We start from the raw sequence: 20,311 nt of genomic DNA on the forward strand, positions 1-20,311 counted from the left end.
GTAGATAACTGTTAGAAATGCGAAATAATTCCTATATCTAGACATGTAAATGAAGCCTGCTTGCCTTTCTCCAACAAAAGCTAGTTTTTCAGTTTCACCTCACATCCAGATTTGTGCTCCTTTGACTCTCCATTCCATCAGGTTATGACATTTGCTGGCTTTCTTCATTTAATGAATGAATAGTAAGTAAAATCTTTGACATGGGTTAATTTTAAATCTGCATTAGATTCATAATTTTTCCCGGTTTTGAAATGTTCCTTTTACCAATCCTGAAGCTATTTAAAGAACTGTGAATGAGAAAAAGTATACTTAAAATACCTGATTGAGATGCAGTTACACTTAAGATACCTAAAGCAAATTCCCAGTGATAGATGCTGTATGATTAAGTTTTAAAATGAATGGAGACTAAATGTGAGTTGAAGAAACCACTTTGTCCTGGCATTGATGGGGTGTATGTCACTGTGGAGGTCTCTGGGTAGGTCAGCATTGTTAGGATCTCTTTGTGAAAATATATGAAGACCCCTCAAATGAGAATAAACCAGGGCTATTTACTCAGTCTGCCACAGCAAAGGAGCTGGCACCAACACTTGTAGCTTGCAGGAAAAGAAATGTGGGTGAAGGGAAGTGTGTGATAGGTGCCTGGGGCAGGGGCAGCTGTAGGCAGGATGCCTCTCACCATTTTCTTATGTGAATGATTAGGGACATATATTTGGCTTTCTTTGGCTACTATGAGTTGGGAGCAGGAGTAAATATTGGGAAATTCTCAGTTACTAATCAATTCCTGGCCATTTGGGGTTAATTTCTACAAGAACTTTCTTTGACTTTTTTGTGCTGCTTTGTACAGGTTGTGGGTTAGAGTTCTATTTTTATAAATCAGGCCATTGTGCACTGGTATATTGTCTTCATTTTAAGATTTTTATGTTTATTCAATCTGTAAACTTCAGAGTACTAAATCACTGAATATGAAGGAAAATCATCAGTTGTGAACCTGGAGTATTAGCAACACTCAACATGTTGGGAGCAAGAATTTACTGTGCCCCTAGCACAGTACCATAATTTCTTAATTTTGTCATTCTTTGCGACATAGGACCTAAACTATATTAGGGATATAGTATTATTGTTGAATAGTAGTATTATTGAATAAATAAATGATATACTCATGTTAAATTCCCTGATAGAAGCCAAATGCTTTCCTAATTAGGATTTGATTGCCAATGATATAAGCACAACCTAAAAAATGGCTTAAGTTAAGAGGGGCAACCGTAAGAACACATATCTGGACTCAAGTCTATTCCAGGACTCACATAATTTCATCTTTCCTGATTCTCCCTCCTCTCTGTAATTTTGTCTGCATCTTGCCACTTTTCTTTGCTCTGGGCTATTTCATTATCTGCTCCTTGTGGCAGAAGGAAGGCCACCTCATCAACACTGTGTTCCTTCTCGGGACTCAAAGCATTTTTGTGGATGGAAGGAAACAGATGAGGAAGAAAGAAAGAGAAAATGTGAAGTAAGGAGGCAAGCTGGAAGGAAGGAGATAATGTCTTCTACTAGATTTTCTACTAGATTTAAAGTACGAGAGATATGTTCATTCCTGGGAACCTGCCCCCAAATATGGGTTACAAGTGAATTCTAAGGTGATTTTAGAAGCATTATTGTCTTTAAAGATTTGTGCTCACAGGCAGAATATTTCTCAAGGACTGTTCATTGGTGCCCTGGCCAGAAAAATATTATTAATATGATCTAAAAGCTTGATCTTTCATTTAAGGGTTGGTCATCATGATGACATTCTAGGGTTAGCTTTGAATCTAGTGGTTCTGACATGAAGTTCTGATCTCTCTTTAGACTGGACCAAGGGAACAAGATGGCATTTGAGGACATCTCCTTCCAAAGGAGGCTGTGCATGCATGTGAAGAGTGAACATCTCCAGGTTTCGTTGAACACGAGGGCTTGTTTTCAAGCTGCATCAATCATTAGTAATTCATACTTGCTGAAAACACCCTTTGATGAATAATAATACAATTCAAATGACATCTAATAAGACTATTGTTCTCATAATTGATCTGATATTTGAGGGACTTTTCTTAATCTTTGAGGATGCTTTGTAGCAAGGACTTTGCCTATCTGTTTGAATTAAATACAAGAAATGGAAATATTAACTCTTGGATAACAATAGATTAAAAATCAGAAATTAGATAGAATGCAAATGATGGTTCCTTTTTAATTTGTTTCTTTCAAAGAAAGATTTGTATCATGCTGCAAACAAATAAAACTTGCATATGTAATTTAATGAATTATGAAAAACTAGCCTATCTTTATACATTGTTTCCTCTTAATGAATTGCAAATGTGCGCATTTGCACGGGATATCTGGCCTGAAAAGCTTAAAATAGAAGTTGAACAACTTTTGTTTTTCCTAGGCTCTTAAAGTTTAAAATAGGAGTTGAACAACTTTTGTTTTTCCTGGTTTCTTAAAGTTCCAACAAAGATTCTTTATGTTTAAACATAGGAAGAATGTTCATATTCTTGGTTAAGGTTTGTACTTTATTTTACTAATCTTTCCTTTTATTTACAAAGTGGCTGGCATTTCAACCCTCATCTGTTTCCTAAGTGATGTGTATGCCAAAGTCTTCCTTTTTAATTCTTCTTTATTCCCCTTTGTGCTATTGGAGATGAGATGACAGAATCCAAGACTGCTGTGAGACAGTGACACAATAAGAACATGTCAGGATTATCAGAAGATGGTAAACTCACTCTGGTGACCCTGATCTCAGTCCCCTGTTTCTTTTTCCCATGTTTTATAATGCCAGGAAGGAGATACATCTAAATTACTTATTAGGAAAGACAAAATAGGAATCATTATGTGCACACACATAGGTTGGTAGGTGACAAAGGAAGAAAAATAGAGAAAGAGAAATGAGACAGAAGAAGAGGGAGAGAAGAAAAGGAGAAAGTAAGGAAACTCTGAGAGAGATGGAGAGTGAGAGGCAGGAAGAGAAAGAGTGAGATAAAGGGAGAGTGGGGGGGTGTGAGCAAAGGAGAGAAGAGGGGAGCTTACACTAGGAGGGGAGGAGAGATTCAGAGGACTGGCAGAGACAAAGAGAAAAGCTGAAACTTTTTGAGGTAACTCAGGCCTTTAAGAAATCTTTGACAATCCCCTCTCTAAAGAGAATAAGCCCAACTGTTCATTAAAAAAAATAAAAGACAAGACAAAGACCTCTGTTTCACGAACTTGTATACAGGCATCCTACATGGTGACATATGTACAAGGTTCATGGATTTCTCTTTCAGGGCAGGTATCAGTGGAGGTAAATAAGGGATTCCTGTGGGCATCAGTGGCTGGCAGTCTTCACTCCTCGAGAGCCTTCCAACACTCCTGTCTTCATCTCCTTATTTCGGAAGGCAGACTGGGTATCTTACCTTTCATCTCTCCTCTAGCTCCTAAATTGGAATCTTTGCTGACTGAGAATTGTCATGTGACTTCAGCTTCTGGGAGAATCAGTTCTGTCATCTGTAAAGAGGAATGATATTGGCATTCTGTATTGGTTACACTTTTCATTGCTATGACAAAATACCTGGCAGAAACAACTTGAGGGAGGACAGATTTTCTTTGGCTCATAGTTTCAGAGGTATCAATCCAAGGTCATCTGGATCCATTGTTTTGAGTCTGAGGCAAGGCAAGTATCATGGCATCAGGGGTGTGTGGCAGAAGCTGCTACCTCAGGGCAATCAAGGAAACAGAGAGCTGGAGAGACAGAGAGGGGCTTGGGACAAGACATAGACCCCAAGGACATGTCCTCATTGATCTACTTCCCCCAACTAGGCCCACCTCTGAAAATTTCTATCACCTCCTGATAATGCTGTCAAGCTATGAATTTGTCAATGGGTCATTCCACTATTGGGTCAGAACCCTCATAATCTAATAATTTCTCAATGACTGGATTCACCACCTGGGGACCAAGCCATTAACATATGAGCCTTTTGCAGGGACAGTTCACATCGTGTAGGTACCAGGGACTATCTGATCTCACCACTTGCTCACTGATAAATTATCAATATGATATGTCAATATTCTTGCTGCCTCCAGATATTCTGTGTATTTTAAGAGTTACAGGAACCAGCAGGATCCATTCTATTGCTGATCACTTAAACACATGCAGCTTTATTGATTGATTTTTAATGTGTTTTATCTCCTCTCACGACTTATCAACTCTTTGTGAGTAGATACCAATGTGTTTTTTTTGTCTCTGAATTTTCCCAGAGCCTACCAGATTTCTTAGCAGGTATTAAAGATTCAATAAATACCTGTTGATTGACAGCTGATAACATCTCTACTTTGAAGTTCAGATGCAACACATGCAAATGGGGTTTCATGCAATTCTTATGCCCTCCTAGAGAATTCATTTATCATATACAGATCTCCGATGATTGAAGCTCTTTTAAAATAGTGTAATTTTCATCTTGCCTTTCAAAGCCTGCATGACAAACCCATTATCTGTATAGACATCTATATTCAGGTTACCAAACAAGAAAGAGGAGCAAAGGAATTAGTTCTCATCTTGTATTTATTATCTGTCTGATGAAATGAGGGTGTAAACACCTATAAATTAAAGGTTGGTTCAAAAATTCAACACTTTTAGGGAGAAATTACTGTCTGATTGTGTTCATTCAGGCAATTTTCAAAGGATATTAAACTTGAAACAGTCTCTCCGAAGTTACAGTATCTAGGCCATTTGAGAGGAATTGATATGAGTGTGTTAGAGAAGGCAAGGTCTCCATTGTGAAGGCTGGCTGTGTAATGAAAAATCAAATTTGAATATTAAAAAATTAATTCAGCTGTGGCAGAAAATGGAACTCTGTACTACTCAGTCGAGATGTAGTACTAATGCATAGCGATAGGATTTGGAAATGGGAAATATTCTTACCCTGTCTGGGAAATTCTTTTGTTGCTAAATAGAGACTGGAGAAGGAAGACTTATCCAACCATCCTCAGCACAGAATGCGTCTGATCTGGTCCTGTCTACATAAACAGTTTGAGCGCACGGCTGTTTCCCAATCAGCTTTGTTTATGCAGCTCAGCCGTCTTATGATATGCACTGATTCAGAAATTGAATTTTACATCCTGAATCTTACACTTTGCCACACGACAGTAACAAAGATCAGGGACTATTTTCCCATAAGAAGAGTACCTCACTGGGTAAAGCCATTATAATAAATATAGCAATTTGAGATGAATGAGCAAATCAGAGTTAATGAGCTTAGAACTGGGTAAAGAAAATGCAATCACTCATGTGGCAGGAAACACAAAGATACACACACAAACTTTCACAGCCTGGGCTACCTCTGTTCTTGCTTCACTATTAAAAGATCAGATGACTTTACATACCCACTTATATTAGATTCACATTGGACCTGATACAGTTTTATTCAGATCTAAGGAATGGAGCTCTAGTTCTGCTGTTAACAATATCAGCTAATTGTTAAAAACATTGTAAGATTGGTGTACTATGTTTTTTTTAAGTATGGGAATAACATATTTCAGCATCATCATGAAATTCTCCTTGCTTGCTACATTGAAATTTTTCAGTTGTTTGAACATCTGCCCAGGGCTGCTTGCTTCGATGACATGTACAACATGTCTGTAAAGGAAATGACCTCACCAACTTTTGTTGAAGGTTTAATCTCCCATTTTGAAATAGACCGCCATCTTATTTCACTTGTGCTGCTATAATAAAGGATTTCCAAAGAACAGGAATTTATTTATTATAGTTCTGGAGGCTGAGAATTCCAAGACTAAGGCCCTAGTCTTGCTGTCTGCTGAGAGTTATTCTCTGCTTCCAAGATGGTATCTTATTACAGTGTCCTTACATGGTAGAAGGCAGAAGGGCAAGAGAGCATGCCCTTCAACTTTGACCCCTTTTATAAATGTGTTAATCACATTCAAGAATGCAGAGCTCTAATAATTTAGTCACTTCTCAAAGACCACACCTTTTAATTCTGTTACATTTAGGATTGAGTTTCAATGTGAATTTTGGAGGGGATACCATCATTCAACTATAGAAAGTATCCTGTAATGCTTTTAAAACACTTAAAAGCATTTATTAAACAGATGATACTAGGTGCATATGGATAGAATTTCAGAGTTGGTGAGTAATCTCCATGAAGCATGGGTCATCTTATCAGAATAATTGTAAAGAAGCATGTGTCTAAAAGGTTATGCCAGGAAGTAAGACTGCTGTGTGATGCTTTGAGCAGAGAAGTGGGGAGAGAGGACAACCATGGAGCTACAAATGGAAAATATCATGAAATAGACAATATTTTGAATGTGACAGCAGATAGCTACTGCAGTGTTGAATCCTCAATCAGATCACTGCTGATTTTTGGGTCAGATAATTCTTTGCAGTTGGGGCTGTCCCATCTGTCATAGAATGTTTAGTGTTTTTTATCCATTAGGTGCCAGGAGCCAGCCCAAAGGTTGTGACAACCAAAAATGTCTCCAGACATTTCCGAATGTTTCCTGGGCATCAAAATGCACCCTACTACATTAAAAATTATTGTTCTGTGAAGTCAGTAAATATAAATGGAAACCTGATTATTGAGATTTACTCTGCAACAGCACATTAAAAACTAGCATCTCCCGATTTTCCCACACTGTACTGATTAGTTTTTGATGACCACAGCTCTGCTTCCTTGCTGATCTGTATAGGCACCTAAGGAACACACATTATGATTTCAACTATTTAATTAAGGTATCTGGAAGTTCATGGGTCACTAGGAAAGGGGGAGGATGAGGATTGAGTGGCAGAGATAAATTAACCATGCCTTCCAAAATCTTTTAAAGAAACTGTGTTGGGAGGTAGAAATTTTAAGATTAGAAAAGTCTTTAATATCCTGTATAGCAAAATTAGCTAGGATGAGTGAATTGAAACCAAAATCTCCCAAGAGAAAACAAAAGCAACCATCAAGTTTGAACATCCATTTACCTGTCTGGATCTCAAAAAAGAAAGATAAGGGTTTTGTGTCTTAAGTTCCATGAACAGGAAATTATGCAGAATGGTCTTTCAGAGGAATTTGAGAGAGAAGAATTTTTTTGGGTAGTGAGAAGAAGTAGGTAGAAGAACATTGAATTCAAAGTTTCTTGGGAAAATTCCATATGACTGAGAGTGACAAAGGGCAGGAGGAAAGTGGCTGTTTTTTGGTGTTACAATGTCTCATACCTAATGTATGCTTATCATATTTAATAATTGATTCTTCAAAAATAATGTACACAAATACATGAATAGATGAATTCATTATAAAATTTACTGATATCAAGTATACATAGAATCCAACATTAATGATAAAATATAATAATCTTTATTATGATTTCCACATAAATAATATTCTCATAGAATGTTCTCTTTAGTTTTTGCTTAGTTTCTGTATCTATAGTCACAATATGGTTATACCAAAAATAGTTTTAGTAGGAAATTTGATTGGCTTTTTCTTATGATGGAGTGATAAACAAAAACAGTATAAAGCCAATTATTCACTAATGATGTGAAAATTTGCTGAGTGGGATGATAGTTTTGAAAACTAGAAGAATAGTTTCTTAATTCATGTGCACTATATATTTTTTATAATGTTCTGACTACACACATGGTACATTTTAAAGTTTAATTATCCACATTTTCTCCATACCTTTCTTAGGTCTAGAAATCCACAACACACTGCACCAAGACTAGATTTGTAGCACTTGCTAATTTCGATTACATAAAGACTACCATCATTAGTTGGTGGAGTAGCTCAAGTGGTAAAGCACCTGCCTAGAAAGCATGAAATCCTGAGTTCAAACCCCAGTACTGCCAAAAGGAAAAAAAAGACTACTGCCATCATTGATTTCAAGCCCCCAGTGTAATGGCTCTGAATAAGGAATTTGAAGAGATGAGAATTTGACTCTGTCATGTAATATTCACCTCAAACAGATAAGATTGACATAAAGTTCAATATGAATAATTACAGAATGCACCAAAATAATAGACAATCATGAGCTATTTATCATTTTTCTTTTAAATATGATTTATTTAATTATGTTTACATTATTTAATTTTGAATAATGAGTTTATATACAGCCAACTTGCAAAACTTAACAGTCAGCTTTTGGAAACTTATGCATGCCATCTCTGACACAGCTGCCCAGGACCCTGGCCTGCACAATGCTATGTACTTACAAGGACCACCATGGAGACTGTCTGGGTACTACCTTCTAATTTAGGTGAAGTCCCTTTTGCTGGTGCTTAGTTTTAATATAGCTGACCTGCCTGTGACAACAGACCACAGTGGTTTTGACAATTGAGCACAAAGAGCAGTGGCCAAGGTCAGTGAAAACAAAAAAGTCTAACCCTAGGTTTGAATCTGGACTCTTTATAGTTCATTGTATCTCAGCTTGAATAATCATAAGATTTCTTTATTGGTGGGGGAGCCTCAGTAGCAGCTGAAAAGAATGGTGATGCACCAATAACTCCAACATTAAAATATGTACTGTCCAATCTGAGGGTGCTTGGGCTCCAACGAAATACCTTTTAGAAAAATGAAAATAATGTGAACTTCCTGGGACCAAATATTGCACTGTAGAATTCACATTCACTAAACCCACCATAACAATTAGAAGGAGAACAGCAATTGAATGCAGAAGTATACTGTGGAAAAAGGACCAGAGCATCCCAAGACCTTAAATACATCAACTTAGATTTCAGATCCCTCTACTGTACTGTAAGTGATTTCAGCCAAGTTGACTGTAAAAGGATTTCACTGGAGTTGTAATATTGTTTTTATGCCCTGCATATACCTGCAGCAGCTAAAGAAGAATAAAACCTTAAAGCTACATTGAAATACAATTGATTAGGAGAGTCATCAACAGAGGAAAGAGGAAATGGTTATTATTACTTTTTAGTAAGTTATGACTCTCTTAAACTAGGTAGAGGATTGAATTACAATGAAATATTATTTTACCACCAATATTTAAAAATTTGTTACAACAGACAGTAGTTTTTCTTAAAAGTGTTTCAGGTATATATATACATATATATACACATAGCCTTTAAATATAACCATTAATAGACAATATTCAAATAACATTTTATAGTGTTGTAATAGTATTCTATTACTCTTGGAACTCTGATTTCTACTGAAAGTTAGTACCTCTGGACACAGGGCACTTTTTTTTTTACATGGCTCACTATTCTATTAATGCACATCTTACAACTCAGTTGCAAATTTATAATAAAACCCAAGGCGTCTAAAAATCTTGAAAAATAATGATATAGTGCTAAAAATAATGATATAATAATGATATAGTTGGAAAAGTCAATTGAAATGGTTATCACCAAAGGTCCCAGATTAATTTAAAATATCATAATTGACTAATTGGATTTCACAATATTTTTTTAAAAAAAATCCAAATTAGAGTATAGCATGTACATAAAGTAAATTCATGCATAAATAAGCCATCTTAATAGTAATTATCTAGTTTTGCCATAAGCAAAGGATGCATAATAGTTTTTTCTGGTGGCACAGTTAAAACCTGATTTAGACATTGTAATACTATCCAGATAAAAATGTCTTTGATCATATTTCAAAATAAACTTTTATAGTTGAGACTAATTCTAGAGTTGCAAGAATGTTGTACACAGAATAGAATGTCACCACTTTTCCTCATGCTAGCATTTTCCATAACTTTATCACAGCCAAGAGACTGACTTGGTGTCTTGATATTATCTAAGTTCCAGACTTCATTCTGTTCTCTTTCGTTTCCTCAATAATGTCCTTCACTCTGTTGCGGGATTCAGTCCAGGGCCTCTGCGTTTCATCTTCAGGTTCCCTCAACGTCCCTTGTTTTTCATGACAATTTTGAGGAGTATTCACCAGGTAAGTTGGAGAATGTCTCTCAGCTTGGGTCTCTTTGATTTTTCTCAAATGTTAGACTGGGGTCATGAAAACGGGGGCTGAATTCCATGGAGGTGCAGCCTCCTCATCACATTGTATAGAAGAATATGATTTCAACCTAACTATGGCTGGTGATATTGACTTAGTCTATGAGAGTTTCTCTGCTGTAAATTTTCTGTTTCTCCTTTTACATCCTCCATTCTTTGTCAGTGACTCTTGGTATACACCTGAGGTGGTAGAGGTTGTGATGGGGGTGAATTAAACTTAGTCTCTGAGAAAAAGGAGCAATCTATGCATATTGTTTGAAATTTTTTGGAGAAGTTTTAAGAGTAAACTTTCACAACGTCCAGTATCTAAAATCTTTACAATTTACATGTGCTAATTTATTTTAGAAGTAACAGAGACTATAGAGTACTAGGTAGGACATAGGTTTCCAGATATTCCTGTGAAAGACCTCATGAAAAAAATGCCTTAACCATTGTAGTTTGCAGTTTCTGAACTCTTTTGATTGCATCCCATATAGAATGAGCATGCAGCCCAGTATCGATATTTATTTACAAGTCATATACAGGCATTGCTGAGCTGATGCAGTATGTATATTGGGAAAAGTGGATAAAACTACATTTTAAGGATGAGTTGAGAATCTAAATGTAAATGACAGTTATATTTCTGCGCATTTTGTGTGTGTGGTGTGTTCCTAGCATTTTCTTAAGTGCTGTGCATGTTTAATAAATTCAATCATAGAGGAAAACCTCTGAAGTTGGAAACATTCACTTTTCACAGATCAGGGCATTGAGATTAGAGAGGAGGAGAGGAGAGAAGAAAACAGAAGAGAAGGGAAGGGAAAGGAAGGGATAAAGCAGGGAGGAAGAAACCAAGGACTTATTGGGTCTACCCCTGAATTTCTTCATATTTCTTTTTACATTTTTATTGCATTTTAAATTTCCTCTATGTTATGAAAAATTTACAAGCTTGCCTTGTTCTTCACACATTTGCTTGTTTGTCATCACTGAACTTCTGTAGTAGGCAGGAAATCAGTATTTAAGGCAATTTATATTTTAGCAGTTGTACAGTGGTAAAGCATATAACAAGGGTGCAGCCTTAGGAATAAAAAAATTGGTTTTTAATCCCACTTTAGCAAATTTATCTTGAGCAAAATAGCTAACATTGCTACATGTTTTCCCATTTGTAAAATGGATATAATGATGGTTCCTCCTGATAGGATTAAGGGAGTATATATGAGAAACTACACACAAAGTAATTAAGATGCCTGGCAGGCATCAAGTCATAGCTACACATTTTTGTTCCATGTCAGTGTTATGTAATTATCAATTTATTGTTTTGATTAGTAGTAAGTGGAAGGTTAACAGAATAATAGAGCTTAATACTTTCCAAATAAGCAGTGAGTTCCTTCAGATAAGATCAGAATCAATCATTCCATTGATTAAGAACACAACAATTCAATACTTGTCATCAATGCTAGCAACAGCTTTATTCACAATAGTCAGTGGAAATGGATGAGCAAAATGTGGTATATGCATACAGCAGAATATTACCATACCTTATAAAGAGTGAAATATTGGTAAATGCTACATCATTGATGAACCTTGGAAGCTTTATGCTGTGTGAGAGTAAACCAGACACAAAGGACAAAATCTTAAAGTTCCACTTACTCGAGGTACCTAGAACAGACACATTTATAGTCAGAAAAATAGGATGGACACTACCAAGCACTAGAAGTAGAGGAAAAGGGAAGTGAATATTTAGTGGGCATAGAGTTTTGGTTTGGGACAATAAAAAGCTTTGGAGATGGATAGTCTGATGCTTGTATAATCAGGGAATTCATTCAGTGACACTGAATTTGTACAATTAAAATGGTTGATTGGTACATTTCACTACAATAAAAAGCAAGAATTAACAACCCTTCAACATACAGCTCCAGTTATCATTTGCATGTCTGACATTTCCTGTCTGATTGACTCTGCAAATGTACCATCCTGAGCCCTAACCTTCCAATGGGTTCACAGGTTCTCAGTTGGAGGAGTTCTCCCACAGAGCCAATGTTTACTGGACGCTTCCTTTAGCGTTCTTACTGATCTCCACAGCAGGGTTATTGTACACCATGCATTAAAATGCACTAGTGTGGATCAAAGTAGGAAAATTTACCTTTAATTAGTATGAAATGAACTTAACTTGAAACATCATAAAGCTGACATGTTATATGTTTTGGAATTTAATCACATTTACTGTGTCTACAGATTAAGAAATCAAAAATATTACATTAATAGGATTCTGAAGCTCAAGTCGACTAGGGTGACAGGAAGATATCCTGCAAGTAATGAATAAAAGGCAGCGTTCATAAAAACATCTTTCTTTAAGATTGGGAAACATTCTGGAGCACAAAAGATAATTATTCTGGGGAAGTGTATGGTAATAGTTAGAAAAATTAGAAGGTGAAATAGAGCCTCATTTTATTTGGAAAAGATTTAGCCAAATTTATACTTTAAAATTAGTTTCCCATAAATATTATTAAAGGAACAGAGAAGCATTCTACACACTCAATAGGTCAAGGAATTTACCACAAATAATTCTGATTCAGTTGAACTACTTACCAATTCAAGATGGGGTGGGAATAAGAGTCAAGTTTTTGCCTTTGTTCCTGAGTTGACTCACCTGGCCAATTTCTTAAGAATCTTGCAGTCAACCAATTACCCCAGTTAAATTTGTACCATTATTAAGGAGTTTGAGTTAGAGTAAAAAAAAAATCTATTGGAACACTACTTTCAAATCTGATAAAACATTAGTGATCTCATGACAGTCTGCTTCAATTGATCCATGGATATTTTTATATGGCATTTAATGCTTCTTTCACTTGTGGGTTGATACTGACTTGATTTATGTCTCTTAGATGGGCTAGATTCAATTTATCTATATTATTTAAAAAGTCTGAAAGGCAGGATGCATAGAAATCTTTTCCTGTTAGCAAACAGGCTAGAATAGATGAAAGGCAAAATAAAGTTTTCTGTAAAATACCCTTTGGGTATTTGCAAAGTAAAACCTTTCCTAGGTTCTTGTCAGGTGGAACATGCCTGCTGATCTGAAACTTTCCACTCCTAAATACTGTACATAAATTATGTGATTGGGGAGTTTACTGGCATTCATTCAATTCAGTCTTTGCATGTAAAATAGTTGCTTTTCAAACTGCCAACTGTTAAACATGCATTCGAGGTACAAATAATCTCTGAATAACAGGCCTCACAGGGAATCATGGCTAGAATGCTTCGACTGATGAAATGCTTGCTACGTTTTTCTTTAAAAGGAGGACTTAGAAAAATTGTGGGAACAAGTGCCATTCAAAAAGCGGAAAGAGTCTTGGGCTGACTCATAAATGATTGATTCGCCTTTGGTCTTATTCTTTGTGTAACTTTAAATAAGGAAATGATTAGATATGTTTAGGAGATCCAAAACCTATTCACGTGGCCAAAGTAGGACAAGATTTTTCCAAATTGGAAAGGGTGTTACATTGATCAGAAGACTTTCATGCCATTTTTCACCGATCAACTCAATTTTAATAAGCAAATAGAAGCAATGTAGAAACAGACTAAAAGAACAGAATACAGCTGGGTGTGGTGATTCACGCTTGTAACCCAGCTAGGCAGGAGGCAGAGGTACAAGCAATGTTTTCGAGGCAGTGTTGAGGGCTTAAACTTGGGCTTAACAGACAAAGCTGAATTTTAATTTAAAACTCATCTAACTTGGTTTCTCCCTGGCTGTGTGATTCTAGTAAGGTCAAACTATTTAAAATTTCTGTGCTTCTATTTCTTCAGCTGTAAAATGCAAATGATGGCAAGTCTAGTGTTTTAGAAAAACAAGTATTACATAGGGGTTTTATGAAAAATAAATGAGTTAACATATAGAAAGAGCTTAGGACAATGCTTTCTTGGAGAAAGTACTCATTAAATGTTAAATACTATTAGTATTATACTCATATCAATCATTTATGACAGCACAGATTTTTATATCTTGGGCTCTCAGATATCCTAACTAGAAAGTGAGAAGGAGGAGAAGAAAAATCCATAGGTTCCAAGAGAATCTGAGGCATGGATCTTTTTCTTGAACAGCTCTTAAATACTTATCCGATGTATGAAACAGATAACACGAGGGGAACCCTGGTGGAAGCAGATATGAGGGTGGAAAGCCCCGACAGTCCACTCTTGCTTGTCATTAGGCTATCAGGGGTTCTGAGGAGCTCTAAGGGCTCCATATGCAGAGGAACTGCTTCCAAAGTCCTGATTTTAGTGAGCATTTGTATCTTCACCATGAGCTCTCTGTGTGATCTTGCACAAACCACACATTTCTCTGACTCTTAGGGTCTGTGAAATCAAAGTAGGCATTGAGAACGAATGAGTTAATGAATGTAATTAGCCCCATGCCTGACAATGTGGAATTTTAGCCCAATCAATGAAGCTAAAATCATCTTGTCATCACAACAAAGAAAATTGTGAGTTTGATGACCAAGCAGTGCTCTGAGCAGGGTGAGTTAATTTCAACTTTGTTTCAGTGTTGTTTCATACTCTCTTGGGAGAAAAGATCACAAAGTTTTGTGAAAGGTTGTCCTTGATAGGGAAAACACTCCTTTTCTCGTTTTGTTCAAGTTTGTGATGTTTATTCCACATCCAAGTGCAGGTGTCCAGTGGCCAGGTGGAAAGAGGTCTGGAGCTCAGCATGTACACCTGGAGATCATCCGTATATCACCCCCTTCATTTTTCTTCATAGTGAGTCTTTGTGACCTCAGGAAATTCAAGCTTAGAGCTGAGAAATTTTTAATACCCATTTCCACTTTAACGTCTGGGTTTCCACGTGCTTTCCTTATTCAGAGACTTGGGATATAAAGGGGGAAGAGCCGGGTTAAGTCACTGATTTTAACTTTCTAGTGTCATAGTTACAGAATGAGCCTCTAAATTCCATCAATGTACTGGGTCCTTCTCCTTTCTCCAAAAGGTTCCTGTGGTGTTTGAAGGAAGCTGGGATTTACATATTGCATAATGCTCTCTTGGAGATAGTATTTTTAGGGGCGTGGGGAATCATGAAAGTATTGGTAGGTTTGAGTCACTGTATTGTTTGATTGATATGTAAGTTTTCATCTTTATGAGAAACTAGTGATATTCCAACTTTCTATACTAATGCTTGTCTTTGAAATATCCCAAGACTCAGTGGCCACAGTTACTAAAATACAGCATGCATTCTTTTTTTAGGCGGGGGTTAGGGGGTGGGAGAGAGGAACTGGGATTTAAACTCAGGGCCTTGCACTTGCTAGGCAGGCACTCTACCATTTGGAACCATATGCAGGACCCTGCATTCTTATAAAAGTAATTTGTATGGGCAGATAGACCAATAGTGTGATAAATGAATAGATAAATATAATACATGGGGAATAAAATTAAATGAAGTTTAAGTGATTACTGTGGTACTAAAATTCACTTCTGTTGCATATAGCAACCTGAGTAACATATATGTGCATTCGGAGTATTACTGATAAAAGTTTGAATGAGTGTGTAGCAAAGAAATAGGACTTAATTTTTTCATGTGAGCCTCTATGTTCTTCTGTTTCAATTATAAGCTTTTAGAGGACTGTATGATGTCTTATTCTTGTTTTTTATGAAAATTCACCAAATTTTTATTGCGCATTTCCTGAAAAGCATAAAACTATAAGTAGTGATAAATACTTGCTAAATATGTCAGTTAAATAAAAACAACAACAACAACAACAAGAAGAAATTGTAGCTGGGCATGGCAGTGCATGTCTGCAATCCCAGCACTCAAGAGGAAGGTTGAGGCAGGAGGGTCAGGAGTTTGAGGCCAGCCTGGGCTACATGATGAGAACCTGTCTCAGAAAAACCAAAAATAAAATGATGATATTTGAAAAGTCTCTTACATTTGACCTTTCAGTTTTGCAATTTAAATGTGAAAGTTTGTTTTCAGATCCTGGCTGCAAAAGTCAGTGCAAACTAGCTAGGAGTGAGGATACAAATGACAGATTCTCCTTAAAAACAGAAAAACAAAGCTTTCATTTTATCTTTTACTCTTCCATTGCATGAACCCCTCTCTCTCCCCCAGCAAACTTTGAATGTAACCAGTTTCATTTCACCTTGCTCTGTATTCCCAGTGGTGGCTTTTCTCACTCTTAAGTGGTTCTTCACATTGGCATGCCCAATTATCTTCTTAGCCATTAAAGATGAAGTGTTTGTGATGAAAAAAATAAGTGTGTGAAGCCACCTGGAAGTAATGTCCTCTATTTACACTTAAATGTAAAGTGGAGGTTGATCTCTGAGCAGTGAAGTGTTTACCTTGGTGATTTGGAGCCACCAGCCTTCCTAAGGAGCTCCCTGCACTGAGGACTGTGGTGTGTCAGCACTGATAGCATGGTGTAAAACTCAGCTGAATTCAGTCAAGCTATGAGGAGGCAGCACTTCCTTTCTGTCTTTCATTTTTCTTTGGAGAGGCACAGTCAACTTTTGTTAAGGACACAAGAAATATTGGATCACTTATGTATACCAAACATTTCATATAAATTGTGTATTTAATACAGCATTGAGAGGTAAATCATGTTACTTCCGTTTTATAAATGAAAAGAACAATATTCAGAGAAGTTAAGTGACTTTCCTAAGAGTACACAGAGCTGTCTATTTACCGGGGTTATGCTTAGTGATTACAACAGACTTCTAGAAATATTTATAAATTACCCTCTTGGTTCAAGACACAAAAGGAGGAAGTTTTTAAACAGAGATTACAACTTACTGGTCTCCACAGATGGAGATAAAAACAACTTGGCTTTCACATTAATAAACATACATTTTATGAGTGACATCAAATTCCTATATCCTAATATAATGTTGGGTTCTGGTGGAAAATGGAGACATTTACATAGGCCAGCAAACTGTGGTTCATAAGCCAAATCTGGGCTACTTCTTGTTTTTGTAAATAAAGTTTTATTGGGACACAGCACACCCGCTTGTTTGCATATTGACTATGGGTGCTTTTCCAGTATAACAGCAAAGTGGGAACCTCTATGACAATGCCAGAAGGCTTTAGAAGACTTAAAATATTCAGCATAAATACAAGATTATTAACTGTTGACCCAGTTCAGGAGCCATGGTATTTTCAGTTACTTGTAAATATAAATGCATGGGTGGAGGTTCACCACCATCACCACTAACCCCTATATGTGCAGCTCCATTTTGGATGCTGTCCAGTTCTGGGGCTCTGTGAAGTAGGTGCGCATAGGTCTAACAGACTGGTGCTGACTGAGGCAGGATGAACCTGGTGCTGGTTGACTCCCCATCCTGAGCCGACAGCAGGGGGAACTGAGCCAAGCAGGAGAGCAGGTGAGGAGAGGGGCTTGCTCTGGTGGAGCTCCTGGGCATCTAGCAGGTTGTCTCCAGCAGAATCTTCACTTTCCACTTCTTGGATGGTACATGCAGATCCCTAGGAAGCATCCTGGGATCAAATCCTAATCCACTTGCTCAACCTCATTCACCCAAGCTTTGAGGAGCTCCCTTCTAAGTTTTTCTTTCCATGACCCAAATCCTTTTTCTTTTATTTTCCCTTTTAAAGAGACATAGCTGTTCACTAAACAAGAGAGGGATTGTTGAGAGACTATAGAGTATAGCAACTATGAATGAAAGTTCTGATGACTCAATCTCCAAATCCAAACCTAAATGCTGTATGATCTGGAGCAAAGTTTATGCATTTCCCAAGATTTAATGTCTCTCTCTTTATGTATTACAAAGAAATTTCCTTGTGATATTTCTATATATGCATATAATTTACTTTGATCAAATTCATTCCTCTATTGCTCTTTCTCATCCTCCATCCCCCCTTAAAAAAACTTAACAGGTTTCATTATTGTATTTTCATACATGTGTATAAAGTCCTCTGATTATATTAACCCCTCTCGACACTGTCCTTTTGCTCTCTACCCCTCCCCCTGGTTCTCACCCCTAAACAGTCCACATTTTATAACCATGTTATTCTTTTTTTATGTCTAGATTCTGCATATGAGAGAGAACACGTGATATTTGTCTTTCCTTAATATGATGATCTCCAGTTCTGTTTATTTTCCTGCAAACAACATAACTTAATTCTTCTTTATGGCTGAATAATACTCCATTGTGTTTATATACCGCATTTTCTTTATATGTTCATCAGTTGATGGGCACCTAGACTGCTTCCATAGTTTGGCACTTGTGAATTTCACTGCATTAAGCATGGGTGTGTAGATGTCTTAATTATACACTAATTTAGACTCCTTCTGATATGTGCCCAAGAGTTGTACAGCAGGATCATATGGCAGTTCTATTTTTAGTTTTTGGAGGAACCTCCACACTGATTCACATAGTGACTGCACTAATTTACATTCCCGCTAACAATGTATAAGTGTTCCTTTCCTCCTTACACAAGCATCCTCACCAACATTTTCTGTTGCTTCTTTTATTGATGATAGCCATTTTGAGTGGGGTGTGACAGAATCTCAATGTTTTTTTGATTTGCATTTCCTCTATGGGTAACGATGTTGAGCATTTCTTCCTTTTATTTATTAACCATTTGCACTTTTTCTTTTGAGAACTGTTTAATTCATTTGCCAATTGTTAATTGGACCATTATTCTCTTGGTGTTTAATTTTGGATTTCTTTATAAATCTTGAAGAAAGAAATTGAAAACACTAGAAGATGGAAAGGTGCCCCATGTTCACGAATTGCAGAATTAATATTGTCAAAATTAATAAACTACCGAAAAGCAATCTACAAAGACAGGGTAACCCCCATCAAAAGTCTAATCTCATTTTTCACAGAAATAGAATAATGAACCCTAAACTTCATTTGGAAGCACAAAAGAATCTGATTAACCAAAGCAATCCTGAGTTGAAAGAGCAGCTCTGAAGGTACCACAATACTTGATTTCAACTCTACTACAGAGCGATTACAACAAAACAACAGGATGTGGGCACTAACAGACATGTAGACAAATGGACAAAAGATACAGAAATAAGCCCAGATAGCAACAGTCATCTAATTTTCGCAACAAAGGTGCGAAGTACGTACTTTGGAGAAAAGACAGCCTGTTCAAAAAACAGTGTCGGGAAAACTGGATACTCACGTAGAAGACTAAAATCAGACTTCTGTCTCTCACCCTGTACAAAAATTAATTCAAAATGGGCAGTCATCTTAATGTAAGGCTGAAATGGTAAAACTGCTAGAGGAAAACATAGGGACGATCCTTGAAGTTACAGTCATAGGTAATACTTTTCTGAATAGGATCCCAATTGCTCTAGAAATAAGAACAAGAATTGACAAATGGGATTGCATCAAATTAAAAAGCTCTGCACAGCAAAGGACATAATTACCAGAATCAAGAATCAACCTACAGAATGGGAGAAAATCTTTGCTAGCTTTTCATCAGATAAAGGATTGACATCCAGAATACATAAAGAACTCCCAAGGTTTAATGTTCTGTGCTTATAGTCTCACTTCACGGAGTAGCTTCCTCATTGAGGAACGGTGGCACCAATAGACTTGGAACTTGACTCAGCAAATGTTGCCTATGTGAGTTATGTCTGTCACTTCGGTGGCTGAAAACCCAGCTTCTCTTTCCTACATAGAAAGACTTCTAAATCTTCAAACATCCCTGGAGATAAAGAGAAGCTTTTAGCTTTCTACATTGGGCTGCACACAGGGAGATGAAAGGAATAGGCATGGCCTATGGAGCTCTACTCTCCTGAGACCAAAATTTAAGTTTGCATCAAAAATATAAAGAAAAGATAAAGAAATAATATAAAAATATATAAAGATAAAGAAAAAATATAAAGAAAATCAGTAATTCAGGTAAATATTATTTAAGTGTATTATTATTTGAAACTAAAAACTAATGTGAAAGTCTGTAATGACTAAAATATTAAAATTTTAAATTAAGCACTGCTGTGATGAGCTACATAGTGAAGTTTGAGACAACTGGAAAAATCAGTGCTCTGAGTGTGGGAAGTGTCACCATCACCACCAATGTAGCATGAAAGGGAAGAAAAGCAGAACAACTCTGTGTCGAGATAATAGCACTTCGAAGAGCCACGGCTTGTCTGCCTGGAATGAAGATTGGAAAGTGAGTGGAGAGAGATAAAAGTAGGGAGGGGAGCTGCTGTTTGATCAGGCTTGTTGAAGGTTATAAGCTTTACTCCCAAAGCAAAAGGGTTGTGCTTGAAGGGTTTTAAGCTGGGAAATGGCACGATTTGATCCTCCTGCCATATAAATCAGTGAAGTTCAAATCTGCAGATTCTAAACCCTATTGGGTAAAAAAAAGTACTTTGTTCTTTGGAATTCAGAACTAGTAAGCAATTCTCA

Source organism: Castor canadensis, chromosome 5 (assembly GCF_047511655.1).
Source record: "Castor canadensis chromosome 5, mCasCan1.hap1v2, whole genome shotgun sequence".
Taxonomy (NCBI): domain Eukaryota; kingdom Metazoa; phylum Chordata; class Mammalia; order Rodentia; family Castoridae; genus Castor; species Castor canadensis.